Source organism: Amphiura filiformis, chromosome 2 (genome assembly GCF_039555335.1).
Source record: "Amphiura filiformis chromosome 2, Afil_fr2py, whole genome shotgun sequence".
In the NCBI taxonomy this organism is placed as follows: Eukaryota; Metazoa; Echinodermata; class Ophiuroidea; order Amphilepidida; family Amphiuridae; genus Amphiura; species Amphiura filiformis.
The window spans coordinates 79,735,313-79,754,073 of NC_092629.1; the positions used below are offsets into that span (position 1 = coordinate 79,735,313).

The 18,761-nt window shown below is 34.6% G+C and overlaps 1 long non-coding RNA gene across 1 annotated transcript; it reads left to right on the forward strand.

Moving 5' to 3' along the window:
- The first annotated feature begins 3,471 nt into the window (after window positions 1-3,471).
- LOC140137229 (uncharacterized) lies at window positions 3,472-18,453 on the forward strand. Its single transcript, XR_011856811.1, has 3 exons — window positions 3,472-3,549; window positions 4,640-4,757; window positions 18,425-18,453. It is a non-coding gene; the product is annotated as an uncharacterized lncRNA (long non-coding RNA).
- The last annotated feature ends 308 nt before the right edge of the window (window positions 18,454-18,761 follow it).

The window sequence follows — 18,761 nt, forward strand, 5'->3', positions numbered from 1 at the left end:
CTCCGGAAAACCTTGAATGATTGCTCGAATATTCACATGTTAAAAGTACATTAGAACGAAGAAGAAGAAATTATTTTTTTCCTTTTTAGGATTGGGTGAATTGCAGGGGCACCAATCTTGGGGACACGGGGATATGTGTCCTCCCTCCCCGCACACACTTTTTGGCAAAAGGACTCATTTTTAAATTTTACCGCCACTTTTTGACAAATCAGGCCAAATGTGCACCCATAAGGGTTGGAATGGGTTCACTACTAATGGGTCGCCAGGCTATATACATGTATATAGTACATTCCACGTCCAATGCGGGAACAGCTAATATCGTAATATTTGTCCGAGGTGCATTTTTGGCTCTTATTCACGTCCATTCACTATCATTTCACAGTCTCTTAAACTGCTGCAATCCCCCGAATTCCTCGCTTCCATTCACTCATCTCCTTCATGCTCATGAACGATTTTTTAATATAAAAGATTCATTTAGTATATATCACTATTGTGTAGTTTACCTGTTGAGTGAATTGGATGGTGGTGGCTTTGTATGTGTTTTTCTCCTTTGCCTACGGCGGTGACTTACGCCTCTCATCTTTACGATGAATGCTTCGGTGCTCCTGCAAGAAGAGGAATTTACTACTAAGGGAGCAGACTTCCATAGATTTTTACGTGGTGGCTTCTACCCTGCGTGTATTTGTCACTTTTTACTAAATTATCATTTACGGTTTGATTTTGCATGTATTCTATCATTTTAAAAGCTTCAATTTTGGATGCCTTTATAAAACAGATTTTTCTTACACTTTTTGCGTATAAGTGACCCACCCATCCCCCTCCAGAATGCAACGTGTTAATCATGAGGCTCACAGTGCACCAACTACAAGGTGTCCCATAAAAAGGTCACATGTAGAAAATGAAGCGCATTTTGTGATGGTACAACATAACAATGTATTTTTTCAGATAATATTTATTCATCCTTCTTTTAATTGACTGCTAAGTTTCAACTCCGTAGAAACTTAACATATGAGCACACGACGACAAAGTTGTAAAGAGTGGCTAACCATCAGAATATTGCACAACGTTTGTTTTCATATATTTTCTTTATTACCTTTTATTTTTCTCTTATTTTTTAATGGTTGCAGTTATTGCATTAAAGAAACCAAACAAATATTAAGCACTGAAAATAAATCAGTTTTAGAGCCTCTAGAATCTTGGTGGTAACAAATAAAGGAAGATAGACATTAAAGAGAAGAACACGTTTTTGATGCAGGCTCTATCTCCTGTCATCAACATAGTGAAATTAATAACCATCGTTTGCATTTAGGCTTTGTTTGGGTTTTGATGAGTTGAAATCGTAGCTGCGTTATATATGCCCACTAAAAGAATACTGTACATCTCTGACTGAAACTTTGAAATAACACTGAAAGTTTTATTCCCTGTTCATCAGAATAAAATACTTCATCAACCATGTTATGGAAGGTCAACTCAAATGCCCCACCAAAACGCTTTGAACTTGACAATCACATGAGTACTAGTAGAGGGTACATAGATTGTGTCATGAAAAGGACATTTATATTTATTAACATTAACTTAGATTAAAAAGCTACATGTAACCTTTTCGGGGACACCCGGCGGTACTATAGTAAAAAAAAAAGAATACAAATCAAAACCACTATGGTCTGTATACTGGCTTCCAGTCGCTAAACGTGTCCAAGTTCCGCACTCTCGTCCATGTTTATAAGGTTCGTGCTTCATCTACACCTGATTACCTGTCCTCCATCCTTCACACCCGTCATTCGGCTCTACTGCTGCCACTCGCCTTTCCATTCCGAGATCCCACAAGTTGGCTGGTGACAAAACTTTTTTCACCATTGCCCCTGTTTTATGGAATGGCTTGCCTTCCCACATTCGTGACTCTTCCAATGTCCAAACATACAAAAAGAACCCGAAAACTCACCTATTCACCTAATGTTTCCTCCCTCTTGCATTTTTCCTTTTTCATAGCGCTGTGTTTCTTCATTTAAAAGGCGCTCTCTAAGTCGGTGTATAATTATTATTATTATTATTACCGAGTCAGTAATTTAGATATCGATTTTTATTGTTACTCCAAATGTAATTACTAAAAGTATATAAAAGTATACATTTTTAGAAAGGAAATGATCCACGGAATCCAACTGGCGTAACAGAATCTTTCAAAACTTAACAGTTTTTGAGAAAACCTCAAAATTTGATTTTACTTTACTGACTCGAGGAAGGTATATGGACCCTCCAATTATCCCCTGCTGATCCTCTATTAATAGAGCTGTCAATATGGTGTGAAAAGTGTGCTAACAGGTTCCATAATAACATTATTACATAACATTTTTGTACCTTTTGGCTTATTCACTGTGGTTCATAATTGGAGTGAGCTTGGCCAGCTGGGAGAAATGTCGCCCAAAGGGTGTAATTATTAGTAATTGGTCCTGAATTTATATCATTTTTCGTATCAAAATCCAATTATAAGTGGATGGACTTAAAGGTCCACTGTCGTTGGCCTGGTCAACTGGCAGGTTTATGCAGAAACTAAATACCAACAATTACTATTGTTTCGTGGCTTTCTGACTAACCAGATAGCCCCCCCCCCCAAAAAAAAAACAGTTCACATCTACGAAAGAACACCATTTACCGCTAAGGCTACAAAAAATCACCGTGACATGTTTTACGGGCGGACGGACCTTTCCAGTAGTGTCGGTCGGTCGAGAATTTTTTTCTTTCTTTCTTTCTTCCGTTTTTCCTGGGGGTTAAAAATGTAAAAACAAAATTCTCCAAAACGAAACTTCTAGGTCGCTAGGGCCTGTAGAACCCCGGGGGCACTCCCATATTTTGACATACGCCATGTGCCCATGAAATGACCCCGATATTTTTGGCAAATCCTACACCCAATGACCCTGTTTTTTTTCAGTAGCCTACACTGAATGACCCCCTTTTTTGAACAATAAGACCTAAATATTGAAATTTCGGCGCGCTTCGCGCGCCTTTTGAAAATATTAAATGAGTTTTGTCTATTTTTGCACTGTAAAATTGGGTAAAAACTATTTTTCATTGTTAATGATATGAAATTTTGGTCGCTCTCATAAAAAATCACCCCCATCACCCCATTTTTGACATTGCCAACACCGAATGACCCCCTTTTTTCTGTAAATTTCTACACTGATAGACCCCTAGTTTCGTACGTTGGTGGGCACAGGTACGTCACTCTCATATTAGAGTGCCCCCACCCCCGGGTGTAGAACAGGCTTTTTTCATCGCCAAAGCCGTCAGCTCCTAAAAATCCCCCATTTCCAGTTTACAATAATTATTGTATTGCTCATGCTCATGCTCATGCGCATACATAATATTATAATGGAACAGCGCCATGTACATAATTATTAGAGTAACAAAAGAGTATACCATTTATTACCCGATCAGATGACTGCTGTAAAGAAAGCAAAAACATTCAGGGAGTATCTGAGAGTTATCATTTTATACAACACAGTCTTACAGGTCTAGATGTACGGTTTAGGGAAAAGGAAATACTACAACAAGGTAAGCAACGACTGCAATTAACGTAAGACCATTATTTTCTACTTGTTTTAATCTAAATTACATGCAGCTATTTACAATATTTGAAGATATGTACAGTGTCAAATGTTGAAAGAATATGTATGTGTTTTAATCATGTTTCGTGTATATTGTTATGTACAGATATTCAATTTATTTTTGTCATGTTGGTTTGAATCGAGTTTGTTGTACTTTTATGCGCAATTTAAATTACTATGATTGTGCAATAATTGTTATATGATACCGGGTTCCATGTAAGAACAAGATTTTTGCTGATCGGTGTATCCTGGATATATGATGTAATAAGTAAATAAAATATTATATAAACCCAAATCATTTTTGGAAATAAACTCACACGCACATCTTAAAACTCACAGCTGTAAACTTCATAATGCTTACAATTTTTTGTTATCATGTTATTATGAGATTTGAACGTTAATTTCCTTATCCAATAGCAATATATGAAAAAAATAATGTGGATTTAAAAAAAAATAGGTCCACCTCCCAAGCACATCATAAAACGAAGTTTTGAAAACAAATCTACGTTGCGTCTGAAACCACATGATAGACGGCTAGGTATCCCATGCATGAGATAAGTTAAAGCGGAGTCCTACTTTCTTGTTTAGTGATGGTTGCTCAATACACTCCCAGTTGGCTTCTTTTATGCCTATCCTATGACATTGTTCCTCCTGATCCTGAATAATAACTTCCTCTTTTTTAATTCAGCGTCCAGTATCATTTTAAAATGGAGGTACATGGTATACTCCACCAAGAAGACTCCCTATTTTTTGGATTGCGCAGCTCCGAAAGACTCATGAATTTTACCGAAAAAAACGCAGAAAGACTCACGATTTTGATGATTTAAGCTCTAAAGACATTGCTCATTTCTCCCTTAACCTTACTATTTGGCAGCTCTGAAAGAACCCCATTTATCGTTACGTTGACAGCTCCCAAAGACCCACAATATCATGTTCAACATGGAGCATACCCCATTAATTATGTGCAATCCCCCACCATATATGGACGTAACCAATGAACATAATATATATTTTTCATAATTAATTATTTTTTTCAGACGAATGCAGTAAAGAAATAGAAACATTTTGAGACCATCTGAGAGTTGGTACATTATAGCAATACAGGCTTACAGATTTAAATGAGAACGGCTAAGGGAAAAGCAGATACTGCAAAAGGTAAGGAAGAACAACATAACACAATAAACGTGGGGCTTTTATTTTCTACTTGTTTTAATCTAAATTACAATATTTATTATTATAATGAGCAAACATTGTGTAACTCAATGTTTAAGCATTTTTCTAGTTTAAGGGGTGGCACAATAATTACGTGTACCTCCCGGGTAGTGAATTATAGAGGCATGGCGGGAGGGGCCATTTTGGCAGACCATTTTGAGAATTCACCAACGGGTTACACATGATTATCGCACAACCCTTGATTGGGTAGTGTCATATTTTGGAAGAAGAAGATGAATGTTTTTTTTTCATTGTTATTATTATGTATCATAAATATTTTATCTTTTATCTTATTTAAAACACTTTTACGTCATGTTTATGTACAAATCTTATTTTCTTTCATAAAAACAAAACAAAAAACAAACCAACAAAAGCAAAACAAACTAATTTGCTTGTATTTTTTCATATTAATAAAATTTAAAATCCATACACAAATAATACCCGCTATTTTTCTTTAACTTCAATCTGCTCTCGTTTTCCACCAGAACGTTTAGAACGAAATGTCTTCAAATCAAACTTAACTTAAAGGGCATATATATTACAAAAAAAACTCCATTGACACTTGCAATTTTTTTAAATTAATATTTCTCCTGGAAAAAGATAAATTGTGTTGCTAAAATGCTGGCTCATACGGTCCTTTTCAGCGTCCAAGCGAAATGATAAGTTCAATGCAACAGACCGATGACGCATATTTATGAATAGAAGTCTCCTGCGCAGCCAGTTTGGTTACGCGTAAACACACTGGCTGCGGAGGAGACTATACTTTTCCAAACCATGGCGGTACAGCAAATTCTTTTGATGTTCATTGATGTATATAAAGAGCGGCCTTCACCACGAAAAAAATGAGAAGATTAGTTCCCGATTGATGCACACAGTTATGTGGGCCATAGAAACTGGTTATTTGCATAATAAATACAATATTTTAATATTTAAAATCCCTTTACTATAGCACGTTTGTGCGTAAATGTTTGGTCATGATCGTACCATTTACGCACAAACGTGCTATAGAAAAGGATTTAATATTGTATTTATTATGCAAATAACCAGTTTCCAAGGCCCGCATATTATATAAACTGTGTGCATCAATCGGGAACTAATCTTCTGATCGTACGGTGAAATTTATCTTTAATATTATTTTGTTATCTTAGTCCAAGTAACAAAAATCCCAAGTCATGGGGGGGTGAATATTTTGGCAAGGCAAAAAAAGGAGGGAACAATGAATTTTTGGCCAGTCAACGAGGGGGAGGGGAGCGATTTTTGGCATGCATTGTGGCGTGCATGGGATGAATTCGGAGAAATATGGACACTTGTATTTTATTGATAGGGGTAGGGTTATGTTATGATTATGTGGCTCAAAATAGATCAACAAATTACGGTAAACCAGGCGCGTGCCCACTGCCCAGGGAGTGGGGCTTTGCAATCAACAAGCAATATTGAGCAAATTATGATCAACTATTCGTAAAACCACTTGGGCCACTTTGCGTCTTTGTGGCTAGACCTAGAGGTGAATGAATGGAATTATATGTTAATTATTAAGTATCTGAAAACAATAAAAACACAAGTAAAGGCCTTGTTTTTCTTTTGTGATCTCCTGTGGCGGTGTAAGCAGTACATTTCAATGTGTCAATATAAAATAAATGAAAAATATGGCTGAAATATTTACCCCCACAATTCACCAACATTTAAAAACTATATGATACTCTTAATAAGGTAGTTTTACAAAGCCATTGTGTCAACTTTTAGGAAACGAACATTTACGAAAATTATTTATAAGTTAACATTTTGCTACAATATTTAGAAAAAATGATACAATGTTTCTCATTCGACAATTTTATCGTTATTTTAAGAACAGTCCCAAAATATATGGTATCCCGCAATGCAACGCTCCTATTTTAAATAGAGTATCTTTTAAAATACCATTATGTCCTGGTTTAAAGTAAACAAGTATAAGTAAAATATACAATTTATAAATGTACATTACGTCAATGAGTGGTATTTTGTTATTAATATCTATCAAAATAAAGTTAATTTGCATTTATATTTAAATCAATTTTTCAAAAACCGTTAGAAATTGTTTTGTTATTAAGGGGGTACTACACCCATTGATTTTTTTTTTTTTTGCATTTTTTTGCATTACAAAAAAAAATTACAAAAAAAAAATCTCGTTTTATTGGTGGCAACGGTATCAACGTAGCTTACATGCTTTTAAAAGTAGAAGCCAAAAGGTGGTACATCACTGATGATTTAAATTCACTTCATTTTGGAAAGTTTACTATCAACGGATTTCGTTAAAATTTTGGATATGTGTTGCTAACACGTTAGGGAAATAAAGTTGATATGTAAAATGGGAATAAGTGGTTCCTGATTTATTTATGACTTCATGAACTTGGTGCTCCACAACTATCAAAAAGGAACTGGTTAAAATGCTTCTATTTTCAATGTTGAGCTATATTTTGTATTTTTAACTTGCGACATTATTTCACTGAAACTTAATTAAGCCACAGGTAACAGGTTACCACAACCATACTACAGCAATGTTGAAAAAAATTGTATTTCTTGTCACATATACCACCATATTGGGTAGTTTTCCGTAAGCTTAACTTTTGTGATTTTGGTAACTATTTTATAGTTATTTTTTTTGAAATCCATCTCAACTAAGCATTTTAAATTGTACTCACCATTTACATCTCAAGGTATATTAGTATATCCACCTTGCACTTCTCGATATATATCCAGTTAAAGACAGAATCTCAAAATTATTCCTCATTATGATATCACAGACTCTCACATGTGTATTCAAAATTGATGCTTAACTTTGACCTGAACCAATTGACCTATAACCTGACATACGGTGACCTAATAGCCTTTTCTTCTCCTAACAACACATTATAGTATTAAACTGACTAATGACTATGCATCCATTGTGTAAGTGTTTATTTAATTTATTCAGTGTTATATATTTTGCATGTACCACTAGATTTTCTATAGAGAGTATAACAAAGGATTTAATGTTTTCTATTCATGTACCCTACTTGAACATGTTGAAAAGAATTAATTATGGTTTGTTATGAAACACGCATCTGAGTTACTAGGATACAGTAAACAAAAAATATAATAGGGCTAAAATGACTTACTATACAATGGTTTAAAAGCACCGTTTTTTTTTTATTTTTTTTCACATGATCCGTGCATATATCGCCTAGCTATAAATGAAAAAATATTTTTTTAGACCAATCAAACCAATATATAGTACGCCCTTAAATAATTTAATTCAGGTGAAATAAACTTTCGCTTGGTGAATTAAAAAAAATTATATAGCTCATGTGTGTAAAAGTGAAGTTGAACCGGATTGTTTAATATAACTATACTGCGCCAAATAGGTATCCTTACACTTGGAAAAATAATCACAATTTCAAAACTGAACCATATTGGAATAATTTGTTTTTTAATCCGGCACATTAAGACTCCAAATTGAATACAATGCAACCTCAAGAAGTAAAGTTACAAGCATAGACGAAGGTCCACTTTTAAAAGTGACAAACTGGCCTATTCAAAACTCCACGGACTAGACATCTGGTTTGAGAGTTGTGAATGGCTAACCTTTAATTTAAAACAAAAGGAACAAAATAAAACTGAAACAAATGAACTGATAAATAAAATTAAAGTTATGAAAAGTACAGAGAAGTAAAAACTGATATAAAAACTGAAAAAAGCTTCATTGAAGAAACTGTGTTGTCTCTTTGTTGCGCTTTTCTGTCACTTTTAAAACTGGATCCTCGTCTATTCAATTGCTTGTAACTTTACTTCTTGATGTCACATTGGATTCAATGTGGTGTCATAATCTTAGGCAATTTATTCCAATATGGTTCATTTTTGACATTGTGATTATTTTTCCAAGTGTAAGGATACTATTTTGGCGCAGTATATTACAGCATTCTTTAAACATGCTCCTAAAGGTTAAAATCACTGAAAAATACCATACTCTATAGCCATAAATATGAAAATTTCACAATAGCATGCAGAAATAACGTGGTTTCTACCATTATTCTAAAGTTTTGAGAAAATGTTCGTTAAATTTAACCTCTGAACTTCGGTTTTCCCACCCAGCCGATGTGTTCCTATCTAGTCCCCAAAAAGGAGGGCGCACTTAAAAGCAAAAGTATGAAAAATCCACGTATTTTAACACCAGGTCAATATCGGTGTGTACCGTTGTCTTAAGTATATTCAAAAGCAGGTATCGATTGGGCAAGTTTGGGATAAAAAAATATATAAAAAACCCTACCTACCTGTCCTATTTTTAACCCTTGAACTACTGAGCCATATTTTGGAACCGACTACGAAGGGGTGGGGTGGGGTGCAACCCCCTAATTTTCAATTATAAACGTCAAATATCATATTGGTACTACCGTATAGCTAAATATATCCTCTATCTATTGATACTAAATAAGTACAAACATTCCACACACAATGTCGATATGACATCATAATATGAGGGCGCCCGTTCAAATTTGAGAAATTCTGGCTATGTACAAAAGTAAAGGCAAGCTTGATTTTCGGCTAAAATTCTACAAAAATGTGATTTTCACGAAATTTTCTCCTAAATATAAAAGAAAATTACTATTTTCATCTAACTAAGAAAGTAAAAAGTCAATAGCTCTTGAAATAATTTCACAAGAGCGAAATGAAAATCATTGGGGCCTCACCACCCCCTCTCCATGGTCATATGATGGAATTACGATCAGCTTAGGTCGTTTGGGCGTAAACGTGTGCGTTTTTTTACGACGGATAAAAAAAATTCTTGGGACGGGGGGGTGGTACAATCCCCTCCCCTTCTTACCTCTAGGGTTAACCCTATGTTACGCAATTCAAACAATTTATTTATTTAATGCAAAATGAAAATCTTTCTATGCGTCATTTATTTCTTCTACGTCTTCCTCCATTTATTCTGCCAATTTCTTCTTCCGGTATTAATATGACATTTTTAATAGCCATTTACAACCTGAAAGTTTTTCTAAATCTTTTATATTTTAGTTATCGACGTCATACTTACCCTTTGAACTCTAAATGTTACCAACATACAGCAAAATGGCTTGTAAAATATTCAAATTTAGGAGGTACTGAAATGTGTTGCATTTTAACAGAATCATATTCTTTACTGTGATAGAATAACTATAGAACATGCACCGTGGAGATGAATTGGAAAGTATTTTTACAATATTATTTGAAGCTTGATATTAATAAATAAAGAAAATAAATTTTGTTTGGTTGAACAAGAGAATATGTTATGGTAACCATTTGATCAACGATTTAATCTAAGTGAGAAATTCACCCACGGAGAGTTGAATTACTTCAAATAACACAGGTATTAAAATACCTGTGTTGTTTGAAGTAATGCTGTTTTACAATAAAACTTTGTGTTAACGATTTCAGAAATCGCATGTTTCTTGTAAATCTATAAAGTCAGTTATACTCGCTTTATTAAAATCAACTCCGGAAAACCTTGAATATAAATGAATGCTCAAATGCGCAAATGTTGAAAGTACATACTGGTATGAAGATGAAGAAATTAATTGACTTTTGCTGGGGATCGAGCGAATTGAAATATTACTGATTTATCAATATGGTAAAAGTGCAACATAAAATCCGAATGAAAACTAACTCAGGTGTCATCCACATCGCAAGCAAGTTATTCGTGTTTAATATTCCAAGCAGCTTATAGCTAAGAGGGGGTGAAGATGTGAATTTCATTTCATTTCATTTCATTTCATTTCATTTCATTTCATTTCATTTCATTTCATTTCATTTCATTTCAGTTCAGTTCAGTTCAGTTCATTTCATTTCAGTTTTATTAATAAAAGGTTCATGACAGAATTGCGCAATATTTTGCATAGTAAAACATTTAGGGAGTGACCTGCAGATAGACAACATCATCCTCTATTCTTTCATCAACAAACTGAGATTTTTGTTATCGGAAGAAAGCTAATAATCAGCATTTTTGTCTGAGGCAAGCGATCGCTATCACTTACGACCGTTTGTCTCTACTCGATTGTATACCATGATGCAGTCATGTCTACAGTAGAATTCACCGCGACCTTTCCAGGACTTAAACCCCATTAAAAGCTATTAAACCAAGACAACACTCATTGAAAACAGCTCAACTGATTAAATCAGATCTTCTCTGGTTGTGCACATGTGTCTGTTTTATATGTGCGGTATCGCAATGAGCTGGTATTTATAGCTTCAGTTGGGTAACCGATTATAAAGGAAACGCAAGGAAACAATGGTATGTGGACCTTTGTTCACGAAATGAGACAATGGCCTGCTCAAATGATCGATTGATGGCGGACGCTACACACGTTTAATTTTGTGTCGTCGTGTATGGCCCAGCTATGTGACTGATAACGGGATTCTTTATGCTACATTTTTACTACATCTGATTATTGGAACTCTCCTGACCATTCACATCTGCTTGGTATGTCTTTTTAAAGCCTTCCGTTGCTAAATTTGACTGATTTTGTCTCATAATCATCGGCCACAGACTGCGTGTTTACCCGCTTCATTCAATTTCCGTATTCACCGTGTGCTCACCATTACATTGTATTTGTGTACGTGCATGCTGTTCGGCAGATTATAAACTGTTCTTATTTGAGTGTACGTGTGCTTACCACGCTCCACCGCACCTTATACCAGCTGGTCACTCAATTGCTCTTCGGCTGATTACGAACTATAATTCGTTATGGATCCCGAATTGAAAGCCCTTTTAGACACTATGAGACTGGAGAATAAGCAGAACTTTGCTTCCATTTCCAAACAAATTCAGAATATCAAATCCGAGATTGTCGAAATTAAATCTGATGTAACTGACCTGAAATTGAGTTTGGATTTTGTTGACAACGAGGTGCGTGTAATTAAAGAAGAAACAGTACCTGGGGTTCGCAACTTGCTAATGAAAGAAATTACGGAATTGAGAAAGCAACGTCTGGAAGCAGATATGTACAGTAAAAAGGCGAATCTCCTCTTTTACGGTATTGAGAAGAGGTCAGCCGATGAAGACTGTGAAGCTGTCTTGCGTTTTTTTCTGAAGGATGAGTTAAAGTATGAGAATTCAGAAACAATTCTCTTTGCTAACTGCCACCGTCTCCCCTCTAAGCGCAGTGACCAATCTAAGCCAGACCCAATCATCGCCAAATTTATTCAGATGAAAGATCGTGACCATGTGCTCCGATTGGCCCCTCGTTTGAAGAAATCCGCAGGCAGATTTGGAATATCTCCTCATCTACCCAGGGAATTGCAGATGCGAAGACAGCAGCTTTTGCCGATCAAGAGACAAGCAATCGCGGATGGCAAGAAGGCTGTTATCAAGACAGTAGGAACTGAAGTTAAGCTATTTATTGACAATAATCCCTATGTTTCTGATTAATGCTGCACTGAGCTTCTGTCTCTATTGTGCCATTCTAAATAGCTCAATATGACTTTCATAAATGACTTGAATTAACATCAAATTTTTGCAAAGGATATATCTGACTCTAATTCGATATATTTAAATATCAGTGCTATTAATTTTTTTTGATGATTAATTAACGTGCTGTTTCAGAAACGTTAGAGGTCTAGCCCTCTGGTGCCTACAATATTTTTGTCTCAGATATAATCACTGTTTTTCAATGGTTTTGTGGAATTGTTCCGTAGCAGTTGTAAACCAAATCATGTATCTTCTCATGTAAATAATAATGTACTTCAACCTGGATTATACAAGGTTTACTTCAACAAATCTCTTTTCCACACATTGTTTGCTTGAGACATATGTTTTCATGATCATTAATGCCTTTAGTATGTTTAGTCATATTTCATCACCATTTGTTGAGTTTCTTTTCCATTTCCCATTAACATGTTTTATTCATCTCTTTTATGTTCTCTATTTGTCCTTATGATATAATCACTTTTTTGTGCTGGCCGTGTCCCCGACCCGCCAACCCAGTTTTATTTTTGCATATATTTATTCTCTTATTATTTCATATTCTTGTTTAGATTTTTCGATTTTCTTCGTGTATTATTTTTTTTTAATTTGTTTTCCTGTCATATAATTTGCACACATATTTTGACTTCTTTCGTCTATTTTCTGTCTACCATATTTTTTTTCTTTGTTTCTTGTGTTTCTTTGTTATATGTTGGTAGTGTGATGGCTGAGTGTAATCAATGTAATAAGTGTATTTATAAGGTGAATTGCAATTCTATTCAATGTAAGTTCTGTAAAGCTATGTATCATAAAAGATGTGTTTATGGTAATCTTGAAGACGACAATTGGTTCTGTTACAAATGCTCTGGTGGTATTTTCCCATTTAATCACATTCTTGATGATGGTGAATTTCTGTTTACTATTCGTTATTTCAATAATTCTTATGATTATAATAAGATGTTAGATTTAAAATTCAATCCTTTCTTATTTGAAGTTGGTATTAATGACAAATCGCATGATTACCTTCAAAACCTTGGCATTTTAAATTCTTGCAACTATGTGTTTGATCCTTCATCTGACTTTAACTTGTCGTTTAAAGCTGGGTTTTCTATTTTGCATTTAAATGTACGTAGTTTTAATAAGAACCAGGATTTTATCAATGCATTTATTTCAAATTTGAATTTCACCTTTTCGATTATTGCCCTGTCCGAGACCTGGTTCAAGGAGGATCATTCAAACCTGATTGACATTTCCAATTATAATTTGATAAGTATCCCTCGTCAAGGTAGGAGAAGTGGCGGGGCTGCTCTTTATGTTCATAATACATTATCTTTTAAAGCCAGACCCGATTTAAATTTGATTCAAGCCGATCGTAATGATATTGATCATTCTGAATCCATTTTTGTTGAAATCATTTCTCCACAATCCAAAAACATCATTGTTGGTAATGTTTACCGTGCCCATCGTACTAATGTTGATTCTTTTAATTCTGATTTGTCTAACTGTCTCGATCGTATTTCACTTGAAAATAAATTGTGTTACATCTCCGGTGACTTCAATCTTGATATTCTTCATTATGACACCGACAACAAGGTTAATGAATTTGTCAATAATTTTTATTCTCATGATATGTTTCCACTTATAGACCGTCCTACACGTATTGTTAATAATTCAGCGAGTATTCTTGACAACATATTCACAAATGTTCTTAGTAAGCAGATTAAGTCGGGTATTTTTGTTAATAACATTACCGATCACTATCCCGTATTTCAAGTTACTGGTGCTATTGATTTACATAAACATAGTCCTAAATTTATAAATTGTCGTACATTTAATCAAGATAATATTAATTGCTTTAAGAATCATCTTCAGCTCACAGATTGGGATAATATTATGAATGATTCATCACCTACGAAAGCCTATTCCAATTTTGTTACAAAATTCAATGATTTGTACAATCGCTCTTTTCCTGTTAAGCGCAAACGTATCTCTCGGGCTAAAGGCATTCCTCATAAACCATGGATCACCAAGGCAATTCTTAGGTCTATCAGCAGAAAGGACAAACTCTATCGAAAGTATAGATCATCACCAACTGCTTCTAACAAGCGTGCCTTGTCAGATTATAAGAACAAACTGACCTCTGTTATTCGTGCATCTAAAAAGCAGTATTACTGTAACTTACTTGATGTCCACAAACGTGATCTTAAAAAGACTTGGGGTGTCTTGAATGATCTTTTAGGTAATAGAAGGAAGAAGCCTTTGTCTGATTCTTTTGTCATTAATGGTTCTATTGTTTCCGATTCACAGCAAATTGCTGATGGTTTAAATGATTACTTTGTTAATGTTGGCCCTAATTTAGCTAGTAATATTCCTTCAACTCCCACAAAATTCAATGACTTTCTCAATTCAGTTCCATCACCTATGCACTCTCTTTTCTTATCTCCAACTGATGTTGAGGAAGTCGTTGATATTTGTTCTTCATTTAAAGCTGGTACTAGCAGTGGTTTTGATGACATTAAACCAGACATTGTCAAGATTGTTATTGATTTAATTAAAATACCCTTATGTCATGTTTTTAATTTGTCTATCAGCTCAGGTATTGTACCAGATGAACTTAAAATTGCACGTGTCGTTCCCATTTACAAATCTGGTGATGCTACTTTATGTAACAATTATCGTCCTATATCTGTTTTACCTGTGTTTTCCAAAATTTTTGAAAGTATTATTCATAAAAGATTGTATAAATTTCTTGAATGTCATAATTTGCTTCATAATTGTCAATTTGGTTTCCGAAAAAGCTCTCCTCTTACATGGCACTCATTACCGCCTATGATAAGATTGCTACAGACCTTGATAAAAGATTACATACAATGGGCATCTTCTTGGACCTCTCGAAGGCCTTCGATACGATTGATCATCACATTCTTCTTGATAAACTTCATCATTATGGTATCAGAGGAAGTGCCTTCGAGTGGTTCAAGAGTTACCTTACCAATAGAACTCAGTATGTTTGTTTAGATGAATGTAACTCATCATATCGTAATATAACATGTGGTGTGCCCCAGGGTTCAGTCTTAGGCCCTTTACTTTTCATCATTTTCCTAAATGACATTGCTTTTTCTTCTGATAAACTTGCTTTTGTAACCTATGCAGATGACACAAATGTTATTGTTTCGCATGCTAACCTCCCTGATTTAATAACTACTGTTAACCAGGAATTAGATAAGCTTTCTGTATGGTTTAAATCAAATAAGTTGTCGTTAAATGTAGACAAAACAAATTACATTATGTTTAAAAACAGGTATAGCAATCGTGTGTATAATGATTTAAATATTTTCATTGACGGAGTCAAAATCTCCAGAGTTTCCCATACAAAGTTCCTTGGAGTTCTCTTAGACGAGTCTTTAACTTGGTCAAAACATACTTCAAATGTTGTTAATATTTTATCTAAGTATTGTGGTATCTTGTATCGCCTTAAAGAAGTTCTCCCTTCCAAAACATTGTTTTCATTATACAATACTCTTGTGCTTCCCCACCTATCTTATTGTAATTTAATTTGGGCAGATTCAAATAACACCAATCTCCACTCAATCCATCTAAAACAAAAAAGAATTATGAGGATCTGCTCAAATTCTCACTGGCTCGAGCACACTCCACCTTTATTTAAGAATTTTAATACTCTGACTATTTATGACATCCACAAATTGACCCTTTGTTCATTTATGCACGACTATGCTTCCAATAACCTTCCAGTTAATTTTGCCGATTATTTCATTCAAAACAGGTCCTTTCACAGCTACCCCACCCGCATATCCTCATTTTATCGTCCGTATAATTTCAACACTGATTTAGCAAGAAATACAATTAGAAGACAAGGTCCTCTGATTTGGAATACAATTTTACATGAGTTAAAGAATGCCAAATCACTGTATGTATTTAAAAGGAAATATAAGTCATATCTGTTGTCATATTATCAGTAACTTAATTGGTTTGTTTATTTTGTACCTGTAACTTATAGTTAATTTGAATTTTGCTATATGCCATCATCACTGCCTTCACCTTAGTGTTTAGTTGCACATGTCCTGTCCGGTCCTGTTATGCACTTACCCAGTCCTGTTCCGTGTTTGTAGTTGTCATGTTTTTAGTAGTTATTTAAGGTAGTAATCTATAATTATCATCATTTGCAACTTCTAGGGTGACCATACATTTCGAGCCTTGCTCTTTTTGGTCTCCCCACCAATGTTTTCTTTCATTATTTGCTTTGTATTATATTGTATGGTGAAAATAAACTGAAACTGAAACTGAAACTGAAACTTTTTGTTAACCAGCATTCTTGAAAATGAGCAACATAATGATTGTTGACTTAACGCGGTTTGGAAATAATATTTCTTCATATTTTTTTCTCCTAAAACACCAAAGTACGAATATGTTCAAACATCTAAATTAAAAATGTTACAAAACTATATTTTCTAGAATTTTAGAAGAGTACTTTTAATATTGGCCGGTTATTTTTCACACAGCGACGTCAACTAGGCAATGTACTATTACCTATAACATTAACTAAAACACCAAAGTACGCACATTTCCAAACATCTAAATTAGCTAAAAATTTAGGACATGTTACAAAACTATATTTTCTAGAATTTTAGAAGAGTACGTTTAATATCGGCCGGTTATTTTTCACACAGCGACGTTAACTAGGCAAATCCCCATACTTCTAACGTGAATAAATGAATAAAGGGGACGGCCCAAAACGACATGGGGACGCGATACGCACCAAACATCATGCTGACAAATTGCTAGGTAGTAGGCCTATTAGGTTTTAGGCATGATTAAAATAGGAATCCTATACAATACTAGTATAGTAGTCATTTAAAAATGATAATTTAAATAACAGGACCGGTTTCGTCCCTCGGATAAACGGGGACTCATCAGCTGTAAATTATGTGGATGCGAACCAAGATATGAGTTCAGATTAATATGCATATTATATCAACAGCATAATTATTTAGTTAATTAAATCAAGGGGTTTAATGACAATAGATTTGTTGTTTTTGAGTTGATTTAATGCAGCTTTTTCAGCTTTAGACATGTTGTCACTAGGATTTCTACGTTTTAATTTCGAGAGTTCAAGTTTAGTTTCATCGAGATATTCCTCTAACGTGATATTGTCAGAGGATCGTGGGTCCCAAGTAGATGGTAATTTGAATAAAGGTCGTTTTTTTGACTTTCCACGCATGATATATTTCATTCTCATTTTACGTGCAAGTTGATGAAAATCTTGCAAGATTTGAGTGCTTGGTGGTCTTTGGCCCAGAGGTATAAATTTGAAGCCTTTAGATAGTGCAATAATTTTCATATCGGATAGTTGATAATCTGAATAATTATAGATAAACCGCTTACACAGGTCAGCCTTGGCTTTGATATTCGCCTTAGCTTGGGATATATGATTTGATGCTGATGTTTTCTTGACATCAACTCTGTTTTTAAGAAAAGCAAGTCTGGAATTATTCTTTCCCCTTCTAGAATTTTTTGCCATTATTGAGATGGGTGGCTTTGGTATATTTATATAATATAGGTTGCACTTAAAAGATAATAAGTGATACAATCAAGAGGTTATTAGGATGATATTTTATTTATGATATGGGTAAGTAATAACCAATTGTTGACATACAAAGCAATATCTCTTAGAGTTGGTAGGCTATTTGTAGAGGTCACGCGTCAATGGGAAGAGCACTGTGTATTGTGTATAGGAAAACGGACAGTAACTGCAGTATGCAGCGATTTTTTCAGTAACCGATTTATTATCATAATATTAAGATGTATGCGAACGAAATAAAGGGTACTAACATTGCATGGGTGGGCACAAATAACCATACGGGTATATGTTTTACAGGAAAGAACCCCTGTTTTTGGACCGCACAGCTCCAAAAGACCCCAGAATTTTACCTAAATAGAGCGCTGAAAGACTCATGAAAAGATCAACATATTGCTAGTTCATTCCTTATTTGTGATATTTTGCAGCTCTGAAAATAATAACCCTCTCTACCATTACATTTTCAGCTCTCAAAGACCCTCCATTCATGTTCCATATAGAGCATACCTACCTAAAATCGCTGCCGTATAAATGTATCATTATTTTTTTTTATCATTTCAGACAAATGCAGTAAAGAAACCGACACATTTTAAGACCATCTAAGAGTTATCATATAGCAACACAGATATAGATCTAGTTTAGAACGGATCAGGGAAGAACAAAAGCTACAAAAAGGTAAGGGCAACTATAAGTAACTACTGGGTGTCCCAAATAAAAGGTTACATGTAGATTTTTGAAAATAATTATATTAATATCCTTTTCATGACATAATCTATGTCCCCTCTACTAATACCCCCGTGAAAGTTCAAAACCTATGTACTTAGCCCGCATTCCACGTATTCCTGAGCAAGCTATTTACGTGACATAATGCAACACGAGGTTCATTATACCACTGTCA